This window comes from Cynocephalus volans, unplaced genomic scaffold (genome assembly GCF_027409185.1).
Source record: "Cynocephalus volans isolate mCynVol1 unplaced genomic scaffold, mCynVol1.pri scaffold_35, whole genome shotgun sequence".
In the NCBI taxonomy this organism is placed as follows: Eukaryota; Metazoa; Chordata; class Mammalia; order Dermoptera; family Cynocephalidae; genus Cynocephalus; species Cynocephalus volans.
In genome coordinates, this window is record NW_026902463.1 from 3,310,245 (window position 1) to 3,331,540 (window position 21,296).

General features: G+C 43.7%; 1 pseudogene; it reads left to right on the forward strand.

The window, feature by feature from the left end:
- The first annotated feature begins 3,405 nt into the window (after positions 1 to 3,405).
- On the forward strand, positions 3,406 to 17,572 carry LOC134369109 (histone-lysine N-methyltransferase PRDM9-like; annotated as a pseudogene).
- The last annotated feature ends 3,724 nt before the right edge of the window (positions 17,573 to 21,296 follow it).

Consider the following 21,296-nt stretch of genomic DNA (forward strand, 5'->3'; position numbering starts at 1 on the left):
TGCTCAGGATTGAAAGAAAAGCCGGTCAGGTGATGAAAAATGCAGACAGCAAGACACTTGGATAAAATCGGATTGGTGTGAAGGAGAAATAAACACCATCAAACATATGTGTCTCTGTGTGTGTGCTTGTGTACCAGAGTGGGGTGAGATTCTACATAGGTCAAATCCATGTGGGATTTTTAATTCTTTGTCCAGGAACTGTCAGTCTGTGGAGGATCTGGGCTTATAAAGTTGTAGAGAGCAGATACACCAAGGTTTGGGATTCCGTCTGAGGACTTTTTTTATTCCTTCCCCACAGAGCAGGGGGTTGTGGAGAAAGAAGAAAGGAAAGAGAAACAGTTTAGTTTGACACTTCTTGTTTTTCCCAGGAATGTGAGGGTAGTTCAAGGAAAGGACTTAGTGATTACAGAAGTAAGATAATCAGGGTGAAATTTTCTTGCACAGGGCTCCTCCAAATATCCTCTCTTGTGCGTTAAGAGAATTCAAGGTGGAAATATTAAAGTTCGTTTCTCTTCTGAACCAAATGTCATCCTTAGGTAGATGAATGCACAGTGCTTTGCTGGGACAATCAACCTGTCAGGGCCAGGCTTCCCAGCAACATTTTAAGAAATGGGAATATATGGTATATGAAGGGACTGTGGGAAAGGACACAAAGGGATGAGGGAAGGCAGTGAAGGTGTGGCTTTGTTTCTGGCAAAGGTGACTAAGTGAAAAGATAAACTTTTGGGAAAAAGCGGGTCTCCTTGTAGTTGTATGTGAGTCCCGTTGTTTTTCCAGGTGACTGAGTTTGGGCAAAAAATATAAACAGAGCAGGGAGGTGGAGTGGTTAAATATACAACTGCTAGACTTTCACCCATGTGCTGTCTGTCCCTAGATGATCCTAGATGTAGACATTATTCTTAATATTCCTATTTTCAGATGGTCTAAGCTTTTACCCAAGACCCTGTGTATTAGGTGAAGATCCCAAAATGTAAATAGGTAAGCCATTATGAGTACATTCCTTTCTTGTTATACTCCAGTGAGAATGTTGTCTTAGTAAATGATATCCCACACCGTATTAGGAACCCAGAAACCTTTCATTTTCTGTGGTGTTTTCAGCATGTTGTGCATAAGGTTAACATAAAAGGAAAGAACGGGACAGGCTTTCTAAGCAACTTGGTCCATCTTGATCCAAACAGCAGGAAACTTTTCCGGTGCCATGTGCTGCTACCTATCTTCCATTGTGCTTGTAAAAGAGAGCAGTTCCAGAAGCCCTGCATGAGAGCAGGTCAGCAGATTTCTGTGTGCCCTTTTCTGAGTATTTAGCTGCAAGTTTAGGGGTCTTACTTAGTGTTTAATGAATGGAGAAAAGGTTAGGAAAGGGTTCTCGAAATACTTATCTCCCGCTAGCCCTTGGTTGCCAGTTTTAACTGTAGCTGCTCTTGGAGTGAAATGTGAGGAGAACTTCCATGGAGGGTCTAGCAAAACCGTAGCTGTCTACTGTTGACTAAACTGCTATTGCCTAGTGGCTTGGTCATGTCCACCCAAGAGAATGCAGCTTCCTGAGTTTCGTCCTTGACTCATAGGTGTAATTCAGTCATATTACTGCTTTCACATGGTCCCGCTGTTTTGGGGTTACCAAAAGAAGTGTGAAATTGTACATTTTCCCTAATGCTTCCTTCCATGGAGTATCAGTGCATGTGGGCCTCATAATCACATGATTAATTTGTGAGCATTCTGACTTGATATCTCTGAACCACATTTGTTTTTCCTGATGTCAGTGTCTTGGTATTCTCTGTTTAAAATTCAAATTGAGTGTCTGCATTTCACCAGGTGTCTTTCTCATTCTGTGTGTGAGTGTGTGTCTCTTCCTCTGACTCTGCCTATACTTTTATCATCTGATATCATTTATCCTTGCTGATGTAAACTGAACACTCACATCTCTACAGTGGTTTCAATATTTTCATCTCTTTGCTTTGCTGTCTGCCACTGTTACCGTTTGTTCATTCATTCATATATAGTTTGTGTCTGAGTCTGTCTCCAAGTGAATTTGGCTGTTTTCTCCATTTCTCTGATTCTGCCTATACTTTTATCATCTGATATCATTTATCCTTGCTGACGTAAACTGAACACTCACATCTCTACAGTGGTTTCAATATTTTCATCTCTTTGCTTTGCTGTCTGCCACTCTTACCGTTTGTTCATTCATTCATATATAGTTTGTGTCTGAGTCTGTCTCCAAGTGAATTTGGCTGTTTTCTCCATTTCTCTGATTCTGCCTATACTTTTATCATCTGATATCATTTATCCTTGCTGATGTAAACTGAACACTCACATCTCTACAGTGGTTTCAATATTTTCATCTCTTTGCTTTGCTATCTGCCACTGTTACCGTTTGTTCATTCATTCATATATAGTTTGTGTCTGAGCCTGTCTCCAAGTGAATTTGGCTGTTTTCTCCATTTCTGCATCAAATCCGTCTATCTCTTCTAACTGAGATTATCTGTGAGTTATTTTTGTGAGTCACGGAAATGCTTTACTTATAGGCATAACTAACCTTGTTACATATTTAGAAACAGGGATAGCTTGTGCACTCACTGAAGTTAACGAGGAGCATAAATCCCACTTGGATCACATAAGAGAGGCTTTCGGAAAAGTCAGTAACAACTATGCCTCCTAGTTCTGCCCCCTTTACCCCTCGCCCCCAGAAGAGAATGAACGCTTTGAAGGGAATGTGTCAGGTCGTTTTCAAGGGCGGGGGGGAATCTTGGGTTTACTTGTCAGGTTTACTTGTAAGTGTTCTGTAAACACAGTGCAGTGGTGAATGGAGTTGATGGTCACAGCCCCTCCAGTTTTTAACTGGATTATTCCTTTAAAAACCTTAATCTATGCACAATTTCTTTATGATTTGTTTGTTCTAAGCTATTTATGTATGGGTTTGTCATTGCATGAGAAGTTGTCAAAAAATCTCTATTCTCGTTGACCTCCTGCAGAGAAGTGAGAGGGGGACATAAACTAAACAGGGCATTCAGAAAGGGCAGGTAACAGTGTGAGCCTATTCTGCCTACAGGGTCTGGGTGTTGAAGAAATGTGAGGGCTTCAGGAAGAGATAATTTGGTCTAAAGGCTTCTAAGCCAAAGAACATTCTATCTGAACTTTCATGTCTTCTCAAGAATTTTGGGAGTTCGAGCAATTATTCTTCGAAATGTTTTTTTGTTTGTTTGTTTGTTTGTTTGTTTGTTTGTTTGTTTGTTTTCCTGCCCTTTTCTCTTTAGCCTCTCTTCTGGGACTGTCATTCTGGGCTTCGACTGTTCCTCAAAACTCACTGGGGCTTGACCTCCATTGTAACAGTGCTAAGAGAGTGGGAAGTACTATTATAATATTTGCAAGATAGGGTCTTTGAGGAGGGATTGGATTGTGAGTACTATGCCCTTGTCCGTGAAGTAATGAGTTATCATGGGTGTGGTTCTGACAACTTTAGAAGGAAAGCAAGTGAGCAGGTTAGCTCTCTTGCTCACCCATTCTCTCCCTGTGACAGCCTGCATTGCTGTGGAGTCACCACCAAGAAGAAGGCCTTCACCGGATATGTTTCCTGGACCTTGGACTTCCCAGCCTCCAGAACTGTAAGAAACATGTTTTGTTTCTTTATAAATCACTCAGTTTCAGGTTTTCTGTTATCGGCAACAGAAGTGGATTAATACAATTGGCTTGCTTTATGGGGATCACACAGTCTCCTAGGCTGTGTTTATTTTTTTCTTTCTTCTCTCTTTCTGCTCGTCATACAGGATCATTTCAAGTGAACTAACTAAGTTTTCTGATTTTTTCTTCTGCATGCTCAAACCTTCATTTGAAACCTCTAGTGAAGGTGTCAATTCACATGTTATGGTTTTCGAGCTGTTGATTTCTATCTCCTTATTGAGAATCTCTATTTGGTTAGACATTGTTTATTTCTTTGTGCATCATTCCCTTTACCTCTTAGACATATGTATGACAGTTGTTTTGGGTGATTTAAAGACTGTCTAATAAGTTCATTGACTGGGAGTCCCCACCCACCATTTTTTAAATTATCATCATCATCATCATCATCATCATCATCATCATCATCATCATCATCATCACTATTTTCCCGTGAATGGGAAGTGCTTTCATGTTTCTTTGCATGCTTTGAAAAGTTTTCCCGTTTGTTAGGTTTTTGTTTTGTTTTGTTTTTGAAACCTGGAATTTATGATTATTGCAATGTAGTAATTTTGGAGAACACGTTATTTTCCCTCACCATGGTTTATTTCTGATCATTATAGTCGATTTTTTAAACTTACTTTTCAAAACTGTTTTGAGTAGACCATACTTGTCGTGTGCAATCACTGATGTCTCTGTTCCATTAAGCAGTAATTTGGGAGACATTTCTTTATGTGCCCAGAACAAAATGTAAGACAGGACAAATAAAAAAAATGCTGTCTTGTTCTTTTCAGATTGGCTCAGAATTTTGTTACACGGTCAAAACTATACGAGCAGTTTACATCTGCTCAAGTCTTCTCTTGTGGATTACCTGAAGCCTAAAGATGAGCCTGAGAGAAAAGCTTGCTGTATTAGTCTGTTTTTGTTGCTTATAAAAAAATACCTGAACTGGGTGATTTATAAAGAAAATGAAATTTATTGCGAAAGTTTCTGAGGCTGGGAAGTCCAAAGTCCATCTTGTGGTGGCAACAGTGACCCAGGGGTCTCACGCTGCAAGATGGTGGAAGCTGAGAGAGAGAGAGAGCAGAGAGACAGACTCTCCTCTTCTTTTAAAGTCCTCAGAACCACGTCACTCACCACCATTTTTAAACCATTCACTACTGCATGGTGCTATAATCCAATCACCCCTTCAGGGATCCACCCAGAGCGGCCAGTCCCTGAGGTTTGGGGTGGATTGTCCCCAAGGCGGGAAAGACCAGGTCCCGCCTTACCACCCGAGCCTAGGACTGAGGGGAGCCTGTGACTGACAGGCTTGGCTCCTCCCTACTCTCCGCCCCTTTATGTCCTTCTGATCGCTCATTGGCGGGAGCGTTTGGGTCACAACTCTGATAGGTGGTTTGGTGGTACCGGTGGCTGCGTGGCCGTTTCAACCAGAGAGGATCCCAGCGGGCGCCAGTCAGGGTGGGCAGCGGGGCAGGAGAAAGCCAGGGAGACTGACAGGAACTCGGGAAGTCTTTGCCGTGCAGTAAGAAACCCTTGTAAACCTTTAGCCCGAGACCTTCAAATTTCAGCCTGGGAAACCCCAGATCCCCTGATCCCCAAGAGACCTCGAATCCGCTAACCTGGACCGACCTCAAACCCCCTCGGCCTGAAACCCCGATGCACCTCAGCTTCAGACACCTCAAATCTACCGTTCACCCACAGGAACGCCAAATCCTCTAATGCTTAGAGCCCAAACACCCTAAGCCTGAGTAATCACAATTCCCCTCAGCCTGGGAAACGCTAAATACCGCAGCCACAGAGAGACTGAATTTCCCCGAGCTCAGAGATCCTACTCAGCCTGGAAACGTCCTTCTGCTTCAAAGACCCCCAAATAACGTCAGTGTCAGAGAGCCTAATGCCCCCTAATGAGAGACCCCAAATCTCCTTAGCCTGAAAGACCCCGAGTTTCCTCAGCCTCAAAAATGCAAAATCCTCTCATCCTCAGGGACCCCAAACTCCCTTTACCTGATGAATCCCAAAGCCTCTCGACCTGAGTATCCCAAATCTCTTCAGCACGAAAGACCCAAAATCTTGTCCTGAAAAACCCCAAATACTATCAGCCTGAGATACCCCAAATCCCCTCAACCCCAAAACCCCCAGAACCTCAGCCTGAGAGACCCCAAATCTCATTGGCCTTGGAGACCCGCAATCTCCTCAGCCTGTGGGATTGCTGCTCCTTCGAGATCCAGACTGCTTTACTCCCACAGTTTTCCAGAATCTCCAGTTGAAGATCCCAGAAGCTTCCTATGAGAAATGTTCATTTCCTCTCAGTGGAGCTGGTGAGTCTGACCCGAGTCCCATCAGTCAGGGGGCCTCAAAGTCTCCATGGGCCTCCCCCAGCCCTCACATCTCAGGACTCCCCTCGAAGATACCTGAGCCTTGACCCTCAGGCACCTTTGCCACCCTTCCTCAGACGCGTCAAGATGCAGGGGAACTGAAACAGTACAGCTTGTGTTAGGTGGTCTGTCATGGCCAGCAGAGACCCTCCCCCTATCCCATCGATAGCCCTCAGACCTCCCCAACATCCTCCAGTTCTTGCAAGGTCTCCACATCTTCCTGGTCTGGACAACATGGCCAAGTGGAGAAGACAGAGCCTGGCTGTGCATAATGGTCTGGGCTGTGGCCTCCTCTCAGCACCATCTCTTTCCACAGGAACGTTGGCCTTGTAGCTGGGAGACTCAAGGGTTCTTCCCAACCTTGGAGTTGGAGCAGGTAGTTGCCAGCCTGTCCCAGCACCGAGAGCCCCAACAGGTCCCGGGAGGAGACCCCTGAGGGAGATGCAGGGAGTACAGGGCAGAAGCCCAAGGTGAGAGGTGGGGGAAGTCAAGCTGGGCTCCAAGCAGGATCTGTAAGAAGGATGGAGAGGGGAATCGAGTGACAGGAGCTGGTGTCTGGGGGGCCACAGACCCATGGCCTGCAACTCTGTGTGACCCTGGCTGTGAATGTGCGTGGAGTGGGGACAATTTGTCCCGTCTGGGACATGGGAGAGAAGAGGACACTGGAATCAAACTCTCTGTGTTGGGGAGAGCTAGAAAAATGCTGTGTCCTCTCAAACAGGACACAATCTGGGGAGGGCGGGAACAAATATCTTTATCCTTGTTTCACAGAGACCACCCCAAGGCCCCAGGCTGTGTTCTGCTTGTTATGATTACAAGGTAGAAGAAAAGGCCCCACTCGGTGTTGTGATGTATACAGTAAATCACTGATGAACTATGTTATTTTCTCTAGGCTAAAGATGCTTTCAAAGGCATTTCGATATACTTCTCCAAGGAAGAAGGGGCAGAGATGGGAGAATCGAAGAAAATTTGCTATAGGAATGTGAAAAGGAACTATAATGAACTGATTAACATAGGTTACTCCAAGTGCTGGCTGCAGACCAGCCTGGGAAATAGAAAACAGGTCTTCTGTCCCTGTATTATTATGGCTCTCTCTTAGGTGGCTGCATCTGCCCACAGTTCCCTTCTGTATGGAGACAAATCTGGAGGGGAAATTTTGTTCTTTTTATTTGTCAGGGTATGGCTGAGTGCCGGCACTAGTCATGCAGAGCTCACATCTTGACCTTGTTCAAGACTCTCCCAGCCCATGCTGAGCCACACTGGCTTTGTGGTGCTTTCCATTGCCACCACCCTTTGTTCCTCCTCCCACCTCTTCCCTTTTAGGACAAAGATTTGGCTTCTTTCTAGAGCCCCTCGAACAGCTTTCATGTGTCACTGGAGGCAGGCCAAACTCCATGTGGATGACACTGAGGATTCCGATGAAGAATGGATACCTAGGCAGAAAGGTGAGGGGCCAGGAGGAATTAGAAGTGACCTCCTGAAACCAGCCTGGGTTGATGTCTCGGCTTTATCTTAGGAGTTAACAAAGGAGAACATGTTCTCTCAAAAACAAATGTTCGACAAACAAGCAAGATGCGAAAGAGTATATACAGTAAGAGGCTGTTCATATAAAGGTTTTAAACGTGTAAAATGATTACATATTTTATTTACAGATACAGTAATAAGTGCTAAAAGTATAAAAACCTGAATGTGAGTAAGAAATACCAAACTCAGAAGTTATCATCACAAGAGAAGGAGGAAGGGCTGGCAGGTGGCTTCACTATGTCATAGTTACCTTTTTTGTTTGTTTTATTTTTACTTTTGAATTTTGAAATAAAAAGTAGAAATAAAAACATCTCAATCAGCTGTGGCAGAATGTTGAAATGGGACTGCATGGTGGTGGATTTATCTTTTCCAGCATTATTCTCTGTACTTTTCTATACGTTTAAAGTTTACCATTCTTTAAAGTCATAAAGAAAGACTGGTTTTGCTAAACATTGTTAATTAATTAGTGGGCAATTTAACTAAACCTTAATTGAACTGTAAATCCACCAAAGAGCTTTCTAACCCTAATCTCATAATAGTGCAGCCATTGGATCAAGTGTCTTAGAAGAAGAAATGACTAACCCCACGGTTTGTCACACATCATTATCTGGATTCAGTTAAATCCCCATCTTAGTCAATTTATTGTTTCTTATTGTGGTAAGAAATCACATAACATAAACTCACCCTCCTAACAGTTTTTGAGTGTTTCATATTATTAGCTATATACACACTGATATGCAAGAAACTGCTAGAACTTTTCATCTTGCGTGACTATAAAACTATACCCATTGAACAACAACACCCCATTTCCTCCTGCCCCAGCTCTTGGCAACAATTCTACTTTGTTTCTATGAATTTGATTACTTTAGATACCTCAAATAATGAACCATGCCATATTTGGCTTATTGTGACTGGCTTATTTAACTTAGTAAAATGTCTTCAGGAATTATCCATGTGGCAGCATATGGCAGGGTTTCTTTATTTTTTAAGGCTAAATAATATTCCATTGTATTTCTATACCACATTTTCCTTATCCATTCATTTTTTAATGGATATTTAGGTTACTTCCACCTCTTGGGGGGAATCTCTCTCTTCCTCTTCTTATAAAAAGCACTAATCCCATCATGAGGACCCCACCCTCATGAACTCATCTAGCCCTAGTTACTTCCCGAAAGCTCCATCTCCAAATATTATCACACCAGGAAGTAGGGTTTCAAAATATGAATTTTGGAGGAAAAAAACCCAGTCATAGCACCCACTCTTTTAACTGAGTTTTTTTCTTGCTGAGTTGTAGGAATTCTTTATATATTCTAGATATTAACCCCTCATTAGATATATGGTTTGTAAATATTTTCTTCCAGTCTGTAGGTTGCCTTTTCACTCCTTGATTGTTTCCTTTGGTGCTCAGAAGTTTTTAAGTTTTACATAGTTCTCTTTGTCTATTTTTGCTTTTGTCACTTATGCTTTGGTGTCATTTCCAAGAAATCATGGCCAAACTCAATTTCTTGAAGCTTTCCCCCATGTCTCCTTCTTGAAGTTTTATACTTTTGGGTGTCACATGAAGGCCTTTAATCTATTTCGATGTAATTTTTGTATGTAGTGTAACATAGGGTCAATCTTCATTCTTTTGCATATGGTGATCGAGTTTTCCCAATACCATCTCTTGAAGAGACTGTCCTTCCCTCCATTGTGTGGTTTTCTTCAGCGTTTTTTTCATGAAAGTCAAGTCAATATATATATATTTTTTTTAAATAAATGTAATAGAAACCTTGTCAACACAAGATGAAGCACAGATGAGGTTTTGTTTTGTTTTGTTTGTTTTTTGGTGGGTGACCAGTTACTTCAGTTGGTTAGAGTGTGGTGTTAACACCAAGATCCAGAGCTCTATTTTTAAAAAACATTTTAAGAAAATTAGCAGTGCCTCCAATAGAAGCAAAGGTCTTCATGGTACTTCAGAAACCATTTTCAAATCACCCTTGGATAATACTTGGAATTGTCACTCTCTAGTTCAGAATTCTCTGTCCCTAATGAGAATCTTCTGAGCTTGGAAATATTTACCAATCAAAACACTGATTTCTCATCACCTTTTGGTCCATCCTCCTTGGGTGGTCTTCAGAGTGGAACAGAGTAAACACCAGAAGGTGAATACCTGAAAAATCCTATTGACACAACAATCTTCCTCATGTAAGATCCAAACACAGGTAAGAGAAGGAGAATGTGCACAGTATCGTAGGACTGCTGCCTCCCTTTTCTGATCTCTTTAGCACAATGTCGGACATCATCCTTTTAAGAGTTAATAAGAAGAGCAATGATAATCACTACTGCTTGTTTTATTTTTGCAATATTTCAGACTTTATTTTAAGCATTGTACGTGAATAAACTCACTCAAACCTTACAACAACCCTATGAAGTTGGTACTATAAGCATAACCATTTTGTGGATGAGAAAACTGAAGTACAGAAATGTTAGATTATGCCTGACATTACAGTCAGTAGTGGTTCAGTCTAATCCAATACTCCTTCTTTCCCTAAAGTACTTAAGAGCTGATTAAAACTTTCTTCTTTTGTAAAGTTCATGCTGCCTTACTCATACACCTTTACATTATTCATCTGACTGATTATTTCAACCTGATTCTTCTCTGATGTGCTAAGTGAGATATACGCTAAGACAGTCTGAGGGGAGCTTGGCAATATACAGTCAATTTACATTGTGCCTGGTCCCAGATGAAGACGGAGATAGTTCCTACTCTCTCATAAGGGACCCATTCGGATGTGAGAAGACTGCTCCTAGCCCTGAGAAGTTTGAAGTTTGATTGAGAAACAACAGATAGGAGAATGACTTAGCACTTCATGTATATTACACTATTCAGTAGAAATGTATCCTGGTACTGATTTTAAATGCTCATCCCTGTAGGAAGAAGTTAACTGCTCCTTCCTCTGGGCCCGAACTAGGCAAATCTCATGCTGTTTGTAATCATTTGTATAGCCTGCCACCTCTGTATTACGAGCTCTTTGAGAGCCTGGTCCATACCTGATTATTCTCAGGAGTCCCAGGCCCAACTCAGAGCCCTTGATGACCCCCTCAGTGTTTTCTGAATAATTCCAAATTTTTCAAATTAAAATAGAGGTAACAGGGTCAGAGAGTGCTGAAGATAATATCTTTGAATTAGATTTTGACTGTAGAGATGGTTGAGGAGGAAAATTGATGTCAAGACTATAAGAGAAATTGTTAATCTCAAAACACTTTGGTGAGCGTTATTACATTTCATGTTCACTGTACCATTAAGAATTAGCATGTATGCCAATTTACGGATCGGGAAAGTGAATAGAATTAGCTGGTAGTACACCCTTACTTAGGCAGAATTGGTACAGGAACTAGTTAATTCAATTTCAAAGTTAAATATCCCTTCCAGGATATGGCAGTTTGCAGCTCTTAGCATCACTCTCTTAGTTGTCTAGATAACCTTTATGCCAACTGTTTCTTCTCTTCCCAACCTCACTGTTCATTCTCCAGATGTGTTTTGTACCCTCTGTGCTTTCCTACCTTTCTCCTTCTGTCAAATGTCTCCTAGTTCATAGAAGATCCCCTCTTTTTCCCTATAAGCCCCTACCTCCTTCTTTCACAGACCTTGTTGAGTCTCCAGGTAGTCTTCCAGATTATTCTCCATCCCTCGCTCTCATGTATATATAGAAAGTTGAAGCAAAAGAGCCTTAAGACTGTCCTTCCCACACAGGCCTTTCCCTTTCTCTCTGGTATTCAGTCACTCCAAGTTTTTCCAGGGATTGTTGACCCATTAACTAAAGTCATGCATGTGAAAACAGGTTGCAAGCCCTAAGGAACGAAAGAAATGTATGTTGTCTTTTAATATGTGATTCTAACATTAAAGGGAATATCCAGATCACTGTTAAATAATGAATCTATTTTGAAGAAATTGTCAGGAACAACAGATTTACTGAACACAAGGGACTCAGAGAAGGCCCGGAAACGAGTGTCCCCTCCTGCAGAAGCAAGTACCTCCGTACAGCATTCTAGAGAAAAATTGGGTAAGAGAAAATAATTTGGGGACTTTAGTCCCTCTAGGTCCTTTAGAAAGGTTGATGAGTATGGTCTAGATATGTGGCGTAGACTTTCGATAGGCCTGTGCTTAATCTGGACTAAGCTGAGACCAGAAGTTAGATGCTGTATTGAATAACATGTAAGAACAAACACTAACTCTGAAGTCACACACTTGTTATAATCCACGTAGAATCATTTGGACCTTGGGAAGACATTATAAATTCTCTGAGCTCATTAATGCTAATCTGTAAAATGAAGATAAAGACCAATGGCTCATATATTGTTTGAAAGCACTAAAATAAATATACATTCAAGGTGTCCAATAAATCCATCTGTGATAATAGAGACCACATTTTCTTATTGTATATCCCTGCCCTTGTTCAATGCCTAATATGTAATGCACCTTCAACAAATATTTTATGTATAAATAAATGCATGAATTAACGGTTTGTTACTAGAAAGTTTCGGAAGTTAATCCTGATCCTGGGAATCCAGAAACTAAAATTGAATTATGCATCTGTAGTCAGTGTGGGTGTAGAGTCTTAGTCTCTCTGAAATAATAGTTAAGAGGTAGTGAAGGGGTGGCGAGCCAGAGTATGTAGAAGGATAGACAATAATTTGATGGTAGGAGATTTCACATTTTCTGACGATACAGGGACAAACACTCCAGACTCCTAACTTCACTCACTTACTCTTCTCCAATGTAGAACTCAAGAGAAAGGAGATTGAAATGAAGATGTGTAGCCTGCGAGAAAGGGTCATGCATACAAAGAGGTCTGTGAACCTCAGGATGATGACTACCTGTGTAAGTGACCCTTTTGGCCCACTCATGGAGAAGGCTATGTCCCGGTACAATAATTTTATCTTGTTGTTTGAACCCAAATCATTCCTTTACTCTGGTGGCTTGGAGTACAGGATTGAGGCTGAATTATGTAAATGCTGGGCTCTTTCTGAAGCTCTTTATATCCAGGAACACGCACTATACTTTTCCTAATCCCTGCTGCTCTTGCCTTCAGATTGTGAGCAATGCCAGGACTACTTCATCGACAGCTGACTGGCTTATAGACCCCCTACATTTGTAAAGGACAGTGCAGTGGACAAGGGGCATCCCAACCACTCAGCCCTCACTTTGCCCCCTGGGCTGAGAATTGGGCCGTCGGGCATCCCCGAGGCCGGGCTTGGAGTATGGAATGAGGCATCCGATCTGCCGTTGGGTCAGCACTTTGGCCCCTATGAGAGCCAGATCACAGAAGATGAAGAGGCAGTCAACAGTGGCTACTCCTGGATGGTGAGAAGGGCCTACCTTAACCCCGTCTTCTGGCTTCCTATATCCCTTCTGTGCCTTTGGTGGGACATCACCTTCTACATGCTAGAACATGGATAGTGACAACATGGTTAGTTCTGTGTACTTAGTGGTCTTTGCATGAACCTGGAACTCCTATTTAAAGGTCAGTGGGTGAGTGGGAGAAAAGTGGCACAGAGACAGAAAAAGTGCATTCTCCCTATGGTGCCTCAGCTCTGACGGGACAAATCAACTCAGATGTGTAGATGATGCTGAGGAGTACACAGCATGTGTCACCATTGGCGGCTGAATCCATGCAGGCTCAAATGCATGGATGACAGTAGAATAAAATAATTCTGATTATTACCTGCCCATCAAACCCAAAAATGACTAACTTATTTTTCTGAAACTCAGATCACCAAGGGGAGAAACTGCTATGAGTATGTGGATGGAAAGGACAAATCTCGGGCCAACTGGATGAGGTAAGGCCAATAGGTTTCGGGTTCCAGCAGGGACACTCATCTCTCTCAAGCTCGGCTTCTTTCCTCCTCAGCATGCCTCCCTCGATGGTTTTTACACTCTCTGCTCCCCTTACAATGTTCTTTCTTATTATGAACATCCAGGAAAAAAGAGGTAAAGTAAAAACATTACCATTTTTTAATCAAAAAACTAAATCTCTATGATAGACAAAATTGGGGCACCAGGATAAACCCTGAGGAGCCTAGATTCATTGGGGATGCTGGATTCACACTTTAATTTATCTAATCAGCATTTATTAAGCATTTGCTGTACTCTAGTTTAGAAAATGGAGTACATCTCATGAATAGATCACACAACCCATGCCCTTGTGAATGACTATTGCAAGCATAAATGAAACATTTGATTATAGTAGAAGTACACAAGGCCAAGACAATGTAAAACAAGGGACCTTTAATCTGTGAGGACAGGAATTCTTCCCAGCTTCAGTGAAATTAAAACCTGAAGCCTGAGAAGTGAGCTGCAGGGTGGTCATGGACCTCTGTGCTGCATGGACCAGCCCCTTGCCATGAAGGTTCTTGTTTTATTAGAGGATAAGAATAGGGATATGCTGTTATTATTGTGTATTATCATGCAAGGCCAAAGGAACATCTAAGTTTCTATGGGAACCCAGGGAGGCAGGTGAATGGCACCTGGGTAAACTATGGGAGATTAGAAAAAGGTCTTTCAAAAGAAGATAGACTTGGGGTGATTATAGAATGATGTGAGCTAATCTAGAAGCAGAGTACATGATTGATTAAACACCAAATTCTGTGGTATAAGTAGAAATCGATTGAGAGTTTAGAGAAGTGAGAAGTCAGTGTTTTATGGCCAATCATGGTGGAGGTAAGTCTGTAATTGGGCTTTGAAGAATGGTTAAGTAGGCAAGGGGGGAAAAGCATTCCAGGCAGGATGAGCACCATAAGCAGGACTTGGAGAAAGAGGCTTAGGTATGAACAGCAGGTTCCTGGAGGAGGGTAACGGCATGGCCAGTCACAGCATGGGGGCCTTGACCATCTGGTGACAAGTCCAACACGGCCCTGGCAGGTAGTGGAGACTCACTGCCTGTTATTTTCTGTCCCTTTGTCTGCCTCAACCCCAGGTATGTGAACTGTGCCCGGGATGATGAGGAGCAGAACCTGGTGGCCTTTCAATACCACGGTCAGATCTTCTATTGAAATTGCCAGGTCATCAGGCCAGGCTGTGAACTGCTGGTCTGGTACGGGGATGAATATGGCCAGGAGCTGGGTATCAAGTGGGACAGCAAGTGGAAGAAAGAGCTCACGGCAGGGAGAGGTGGGCACCACTATTATTCTTTAAATAGAATAGAAGAGAAAGAATTCTCCTTGGGAATTTTCATGGTACAACTGTTAAGTAGAGTAAAATGCAGTCTGAAGTCAGAAAAATTTCAAATCAGGTGTTTCTGAAATTAAGGCTTTGTTTTATATGCATTTGACTTTTAGGGACAATTTATATTTTAAACTTTTTGTTCTCATTTTATTTTTTTAACTACTTTATATGCAAACTATATAATAACATATAGTCCTGACAGGCTTAGAGACAAAGAACAAGTTCTCAAGCACCTACCGGCTGTTTCAACAAGGCAGTTTCTTCTGGCTCTTTTAATTATTTCTTAATTTCTTCCGTATTTCTAAATAACATACATATGTTGTTTTTCATTCATTCATTATTTCAATTAGTTGTCATGTGAATTCTTACTCTGTGCCAGACAATGTTTGAGGAACAGGAAATATGGATAGAACAAGATGATCAGAATAAGTGCTATTGAGCAGCTGACATGTGAGTTAGGGAAACACGCAGACACACACAGGCATGTGCATAAAATGAGATAGTCATTCATGCTTTCAAGAAAACTAAGCCAGAAAAGTGCCTAGAGATCATCATGAGGGGAGGGAGGGTATGGCAGGGAACATGAGGGAAGGTTCCTCCAGGACATAACATTTGAGAGGTTCAGAGTTGTGCTCAAATGTCTCCAGGCAGAAGGAGCAGCTCGTGCAACAGCTCTGAGGCAGGAGAGAGTGAGGGTGTTTGAGGAATGGCTGAGACCACCCAGGTGAAGGAAGCAGAGAAGAGAGCAGAGGTCAGAGAGATACACAGAAGCCAGGACATGTAGTGCCCATGATTCCTGCCAAGACACTGGGGATTTTCCTGAGATGGAAACAATTGTGGACTTTGAGTTAATTTTCAGAAAATAATCTGCAGTGGGTAATCCCCTCAGACGCCACATCAGTCTCCAGGTAAGAGAGGATGGTGGGTTGGATAAAGATGGGAGTCAGGAGGAAAGAAGTCTGATTAGGGATACAATTGAAACAGAACTTCCTATTAAATTTGAAATGTGTTAAGACTGAATGAAATACCTCAAGTAGGAATACTTGATGTGTCACCCAAGGAAGAACATATTTTTATTTTATGATTTGTGGACACTGAGATGGAAGCAATCCATAATCTAGTTTAGGCAGCAGGAACCAGAGTCCTTTACTCAAGGGGGCCTGGACCACTCTGAATCCCACTTCCTGATGGAGAACCAGGTACACAAGAGTCCTCAATTAGATGTCTTTGACTGGGGAGACTCAAACTCAGGTGTACTTACACATGCTCTTTAACTCTACACTGCCTTCTACATTTGTGCATCTCCAGACGAAGTGGTTCCTGACTTACTAGATCCTTTTCCCCTCATAAGAAAAGTCACTAAGGATGAGTCCATCCATAATAGCCCCTTTTCGTGTTGCTATAACACAATACCTGAGACTGGATAATTTATAAAGAACAGAGTTTTATTTAGCTTATGATTCTGGGACAGCTGCACCTGGCATGAGCCTCAGGCTGCTTCTACTCATGGTGGAAAGTGGTAGGCAGCTGGCGGGTACAAGCGGCAAGAGGAAGCAAGAGAAAGAGATGGGGGAGGTGCTAGGGTCTTTTAAACAACCAGCCCTCATGGGAACTAATAGAGTGAGAACTCACTCACTACTGCCACCTTCCGGGGAGAACAGTAATTCATTCATGAGGGATCTGCCCCCATGATTCAAACAGTTCCCAACACTGCCATATTGGGGATCAGATTTTCACATGAGTTTTGGGGGGACAACACATCCAAACTCTATCACCATCTATGTAATCCAGAGTTATTATTTCTCAGTAGAATAAAATAGCTGCAGATGCTCTATCAGGAAAAGTACCCAGAGATTAGGGAGAGAAGAGGATATGATATGACCTAGAAGATAATTGCAGTGTGTGTGGGGGGGAAGTCACTGCAGTTCCTTCTGTACAAAGACTGAAGCTGCCTCTGATGCTATTGAAGGTCCCTGGTTTGGCTGATCCATAGACAAGGCCTTTGATGTGGGCTTTCTAGATTTCTCAGGAAGATGTAGTAAACAAAAACAGAATGAAAAATAGACTGTAAAGGAATGCTCGGTGGGAGACAGCTTGTATTAACACATGAGGAATGATTAGTGGAGCAGGCCTTACCATACAACAAAGCAGATGGCCCAGTTGTCTACACCTCCCCTGACCAAAACCTTCTTCTTTCAGTGGAACCAAAGCCAGAGATCCACCCTTGTTCTTCATGCCCTCTGGCCTTCTCCAGTCAGAAATTCCTCAGGCAACATGTGGAACACAATCACTCCTCTCCAACCTTCCCAGAGACATCTGCAAGAGAACATCTCCAGCCAGGAGATCTCTGTGCAGTGGGTCAGAATCAGGAGCAGCAACATCCTGATCCACACAGCTGGAATGATGAGGCCGAAGGTCAAGAGGCCAAAGAAAGGTCCAACCCTTATATAAGAGGACAAGGCACAGGAGGATTTCAAGCACATTTTCCAGCCCGCCCAAAGGCCAAATGGGGAGTTCTAGGGAGAGTGAGATGGAAGAAGAGTCCAGAACAGGCCAGAAGGTGAATCCAGAGAACACAGGCAAGTTATCTGTGGGGGTAAGAATCTCAAGAATTGCAAAAGTCAAGTGTGGAGAGTGTGGGAGAGGCTTCAGTAACAAGTCAGGCCTCATCTGACACCAGAGGACACACACAGGGGAGAAGCCCTATGTTTGCAGGGAGTGTGGGAGAGGCTTTGGCTGTAAGTCACACCTCATGCGACACCAGAGGACGCACACAGGGGAGAAGCCCTATGTTTGCAGGAAGGGCAAGTGAGTCAGCAGTAAAACCACATCTCAACAGAGAGTGTGTGGCCACCACACACCTCCACAACCCAGCACTGAGGGAACTTCAGAGAACTTCTCTTGACCTCTCATATTCCCCAGGAGTGTAGAGACAGATGTGACCGATCAAACACACCCTCCATTTTCATGACCAGAGATGAGGCAGAAAATGTGGGAGGCAGGGGTTCCTTAAGGGTTCATGGTCTGTGGACGGGTGCGGATCCCCTCCATGTCCCACTTGGCTCCCCTCCATGTCCTTCTGGCCTCCTGTTCCAATAAACATCATCCCCATACAAAGCTACAGTGCAGGCTGTTTACCTTGTTCTCAGTCCCAAAGGTGGGAGAGTCCAGGAGGCCACGGAGAACTTGGACTCTCAGCTGGGTCTCATGGGAACCAAGCCCTGCTTAAATCACCTCCTGGGCCCAGGGAGAGAACCAGGGGAGGACATGGAGACTGAGATGGGCCAGGAGGGGCCCGCCTCCACCAGCACCCCCTTGGCCTTTCCTGTTTCCTCTGATCTCTGTAGCCTTAGAGGCAGAAGCCAGGCAGGGACGTGAGTGGGAACTCAAGAGACAAGGAAAAGGAGTCAGGAAACCAGTTCCCCGAGCCCCCAACCCCTTCTCTATGGGTCCAGTCTTAGGCTGGGTATCAGGCATCATAGCAGAGGGGGCAATTGCAGCCCCAGGATCTGGGGCATGTTTACAGAGCAGGGCTTCGGTGGTGGGGTGGGCCCAAACCCTGTAATCACAGAGCCCTCCCCAGCTGTGGGCTCTTGGTCCCTGATCCTCCAGCTCCTGGAAACAGCGTGAGGGGGGTGGGAGGAGACCACTGCGGTCTTGGTCTGAGGCTGCCCGACATATAATTTGCATATGCTCCTGGGTAGGTCATCTCCCCCAGACCCAAACGTTCTACCTGTAAAATGAAGTCTCTGGAATTGGGGAGAGGGAGGCGGGGCCTGGAGAAGGGAAGGAGTCATGGGACAAATCTGCCTGGGCAGATACCCAGGAGGAGAATGCTCTAGGAGGTGGTAGATGGATGGAGTCATGGGAGTAACATTTTGGGGACTCCACTGTGACCTGTCTGAAGCTGGGGAGCTTGGGATGGGGTATAAAAGGCTGGTGTCCAGGGCCAGGGTTCCACAGAGGAGCAGGGGGGAGATGGGGATGGTGCCCCCTCCTCTGCTCCTCCTTCTGCCCCTGGTCCCTTCTGGGAGTGAATCCTCACACAGAGAAGAAAACCATGTCTCTGCACAGACTGAGTGTGTCTTCAGTGAGAGGCCGGTGGGCACTGGGGAGAAAGCTACTGATCCTGTGCCGGGTGGGCTCTGAGCATTGGGGGCACTGCCCAACATGGAGGCCCCATAGGTCTCAAGGCCCTGTCCAGGCACAGCTCCAGGGAGCTAGGTGGGCAGCCCACAGGTTCAAACTTGAAGACCTCTTTCCCTCAGGGCTGTGACTGGCATACAGCATTGGACGTGGGAGCCAATTTCTGATCAGATTCTGCTGTTGAGAGAGAGAGAGGTGGTGAGTTCACAGAAAAACAACAGGCTGACCTGGAGTTGGCAAGTGCATCACAAGCAATGAAGTTGTGATGAAACCCAGAGTCTCGAAAACAGCATTTAAGTCCTCTAAGAAAAGTGCTAAAAGTAATCCCTGCAGATGTGTCGTGGCTGTCCTGATGTGCTCAGAATGCTGAGGAAGGAAATCAAAGGTTGACGAAACATCCACCTGCCTGTTGAGGGTTACAGGATTGAAACAACGTGCTGGAGACTGACTGCACTGGACATATTACAAGGTAATATGGGGAATTTTAAACAAGTGCTGGAGCAAATTGGGATCCTAGAAAAATGCAACTGAGTACAGGAAACACTGGCCTCAGCCCTTTCAAGTTAAGGAAGGGTTTGAGGTTACCTGAGAACCAACCCTGACCACAACCATGATATCCAGCCCTAAACCTCGAGGCATAATCCTAACATTAACCCGTGCAATACTGGCGTCTCTGTCCCTACAGTTCCCATCAACAGAACGAACCCACCCCCATGGGTTCACAGAGCCCTGGGGTGTTGGGGTGGGGATGGGGGGCCACACAGCTCTGGACCTGGAACCATTTCTCAAAACTTCTGTCTGCATCTTGCTGTCTACATTGCTTGTTTCCTTTCAGTAGATGAGAGTGGAAGCCAGACTGAGAAGGGGCCTCCACCTGGATCACAGGTAGCCCTGAACCCTATGACGACCACATAAGAATTTCAAATCAACTAGCCAGAATGAAAAAGAAGCATCCTGAGAGTGTCTGCAGTGCAGCCAGGGATGGCAGTCACTGGACCATGCCAGGTGTTGGGATTGAGGTGTCTGGGCACCCACATTGCCCTGGGTGGGCCTTGTCACCACAATCTACCCATTGTCCAGTCTGACCCTCAGCAATGTACCCGTGGTGCCTGGAGATGGGCAGGAATGGTCAGCACATCTCAGAAGTCACCCAAGTGTCCCCCAGCTGATGACCTGCAGAGAGCTGACACTGAGGACATCGGCCTGACCTTGTCCTAAACTCCATGTGTGTCGACCCAATTAAGGTCAGAAGCAGCCAGTGATTGCTGCTTCTTGCAGCCAGTGACATCGATAATATTGTGATAGATGGAAAAGTACATGAGAGAAGAGAGTTCAATTGTGTGTATAATGAGAGATATACAGTGAGAGATGTAAAGTGAGATATGCTGAGATATTTATATAGTGAGATATATAATGAGATATTTTTATAGTGAGATGTTTATATAGTGAGATATGCGTATAATGAGAGGATTATACAGTGAGAGATACATAATGAAATAAATAAATAGTAAGGTTTTTATATAATGAGAGATACACAGTGAGAGATATATAGTGAGATATTTATACAGTGAGAGAGATATATAGAGGTGTATATGTATTTGTACATAAGCACACTTACATAAAAGTCTCCATTTCTTGGCAAATTATCCAAGAACTCAGCCAGTCTGTGGCAAAATTTAGTCACAGACCCTGGTGTATTAGCCCATTTTTGTGTTGCTGTAACAGAATACCTGAGACTGGGTAATTTATAATGGAAAGAGTTTTATTTGGCTTAGGATTCTGGGACAGCTGCATCTGGCGCAGGCCTCCGGCTGCTTCTACTCATGGAGGAAAAGCAGCAGCAGCTGGCGGGTACCAGCAGATCACATGGTGGGAGGAAGCAAGACAGAGAGAGAGAGAGAGAGTCAGGCTCTCCTCTTCTTTTAAAGCCCTCAGAAACACGCCCCTGAGCACCATTTTTAATCCATTCACTACTGCATGGTCCTACAATCCAGTCACCTCTTTAAGGTTCCAACTTTCAATTACCATAATAGGATTTCCCACCCTCTTAACAGTCAGAGTGGGGGCTAAGTTTATTTATTTATTTATTTTTTTTGTTAATTTTATTTTGTCAATATACAATGTTGTTGATAATTGTGGCCCATTACTGAAAACTCCCTCCCTCCTCTCTCTCCCCTCTCCCTCCCAACAATGTCCTTTCTGTTTGCTCATCGTATCAACTTCAAGGAATTATAGCTATTATATCTCCCCCCCACGCCGTTTTTTTTTTTTTTTTTTGCTTGTGTGTGTGTGTGTGTGTGTGAATTTATCTATCTATTTTTAGCTCCCACCAATAAGTGAGAACATGTGGTATTTCTCTTTCTGTGCCTGACTTGTTTCACTTAATATAA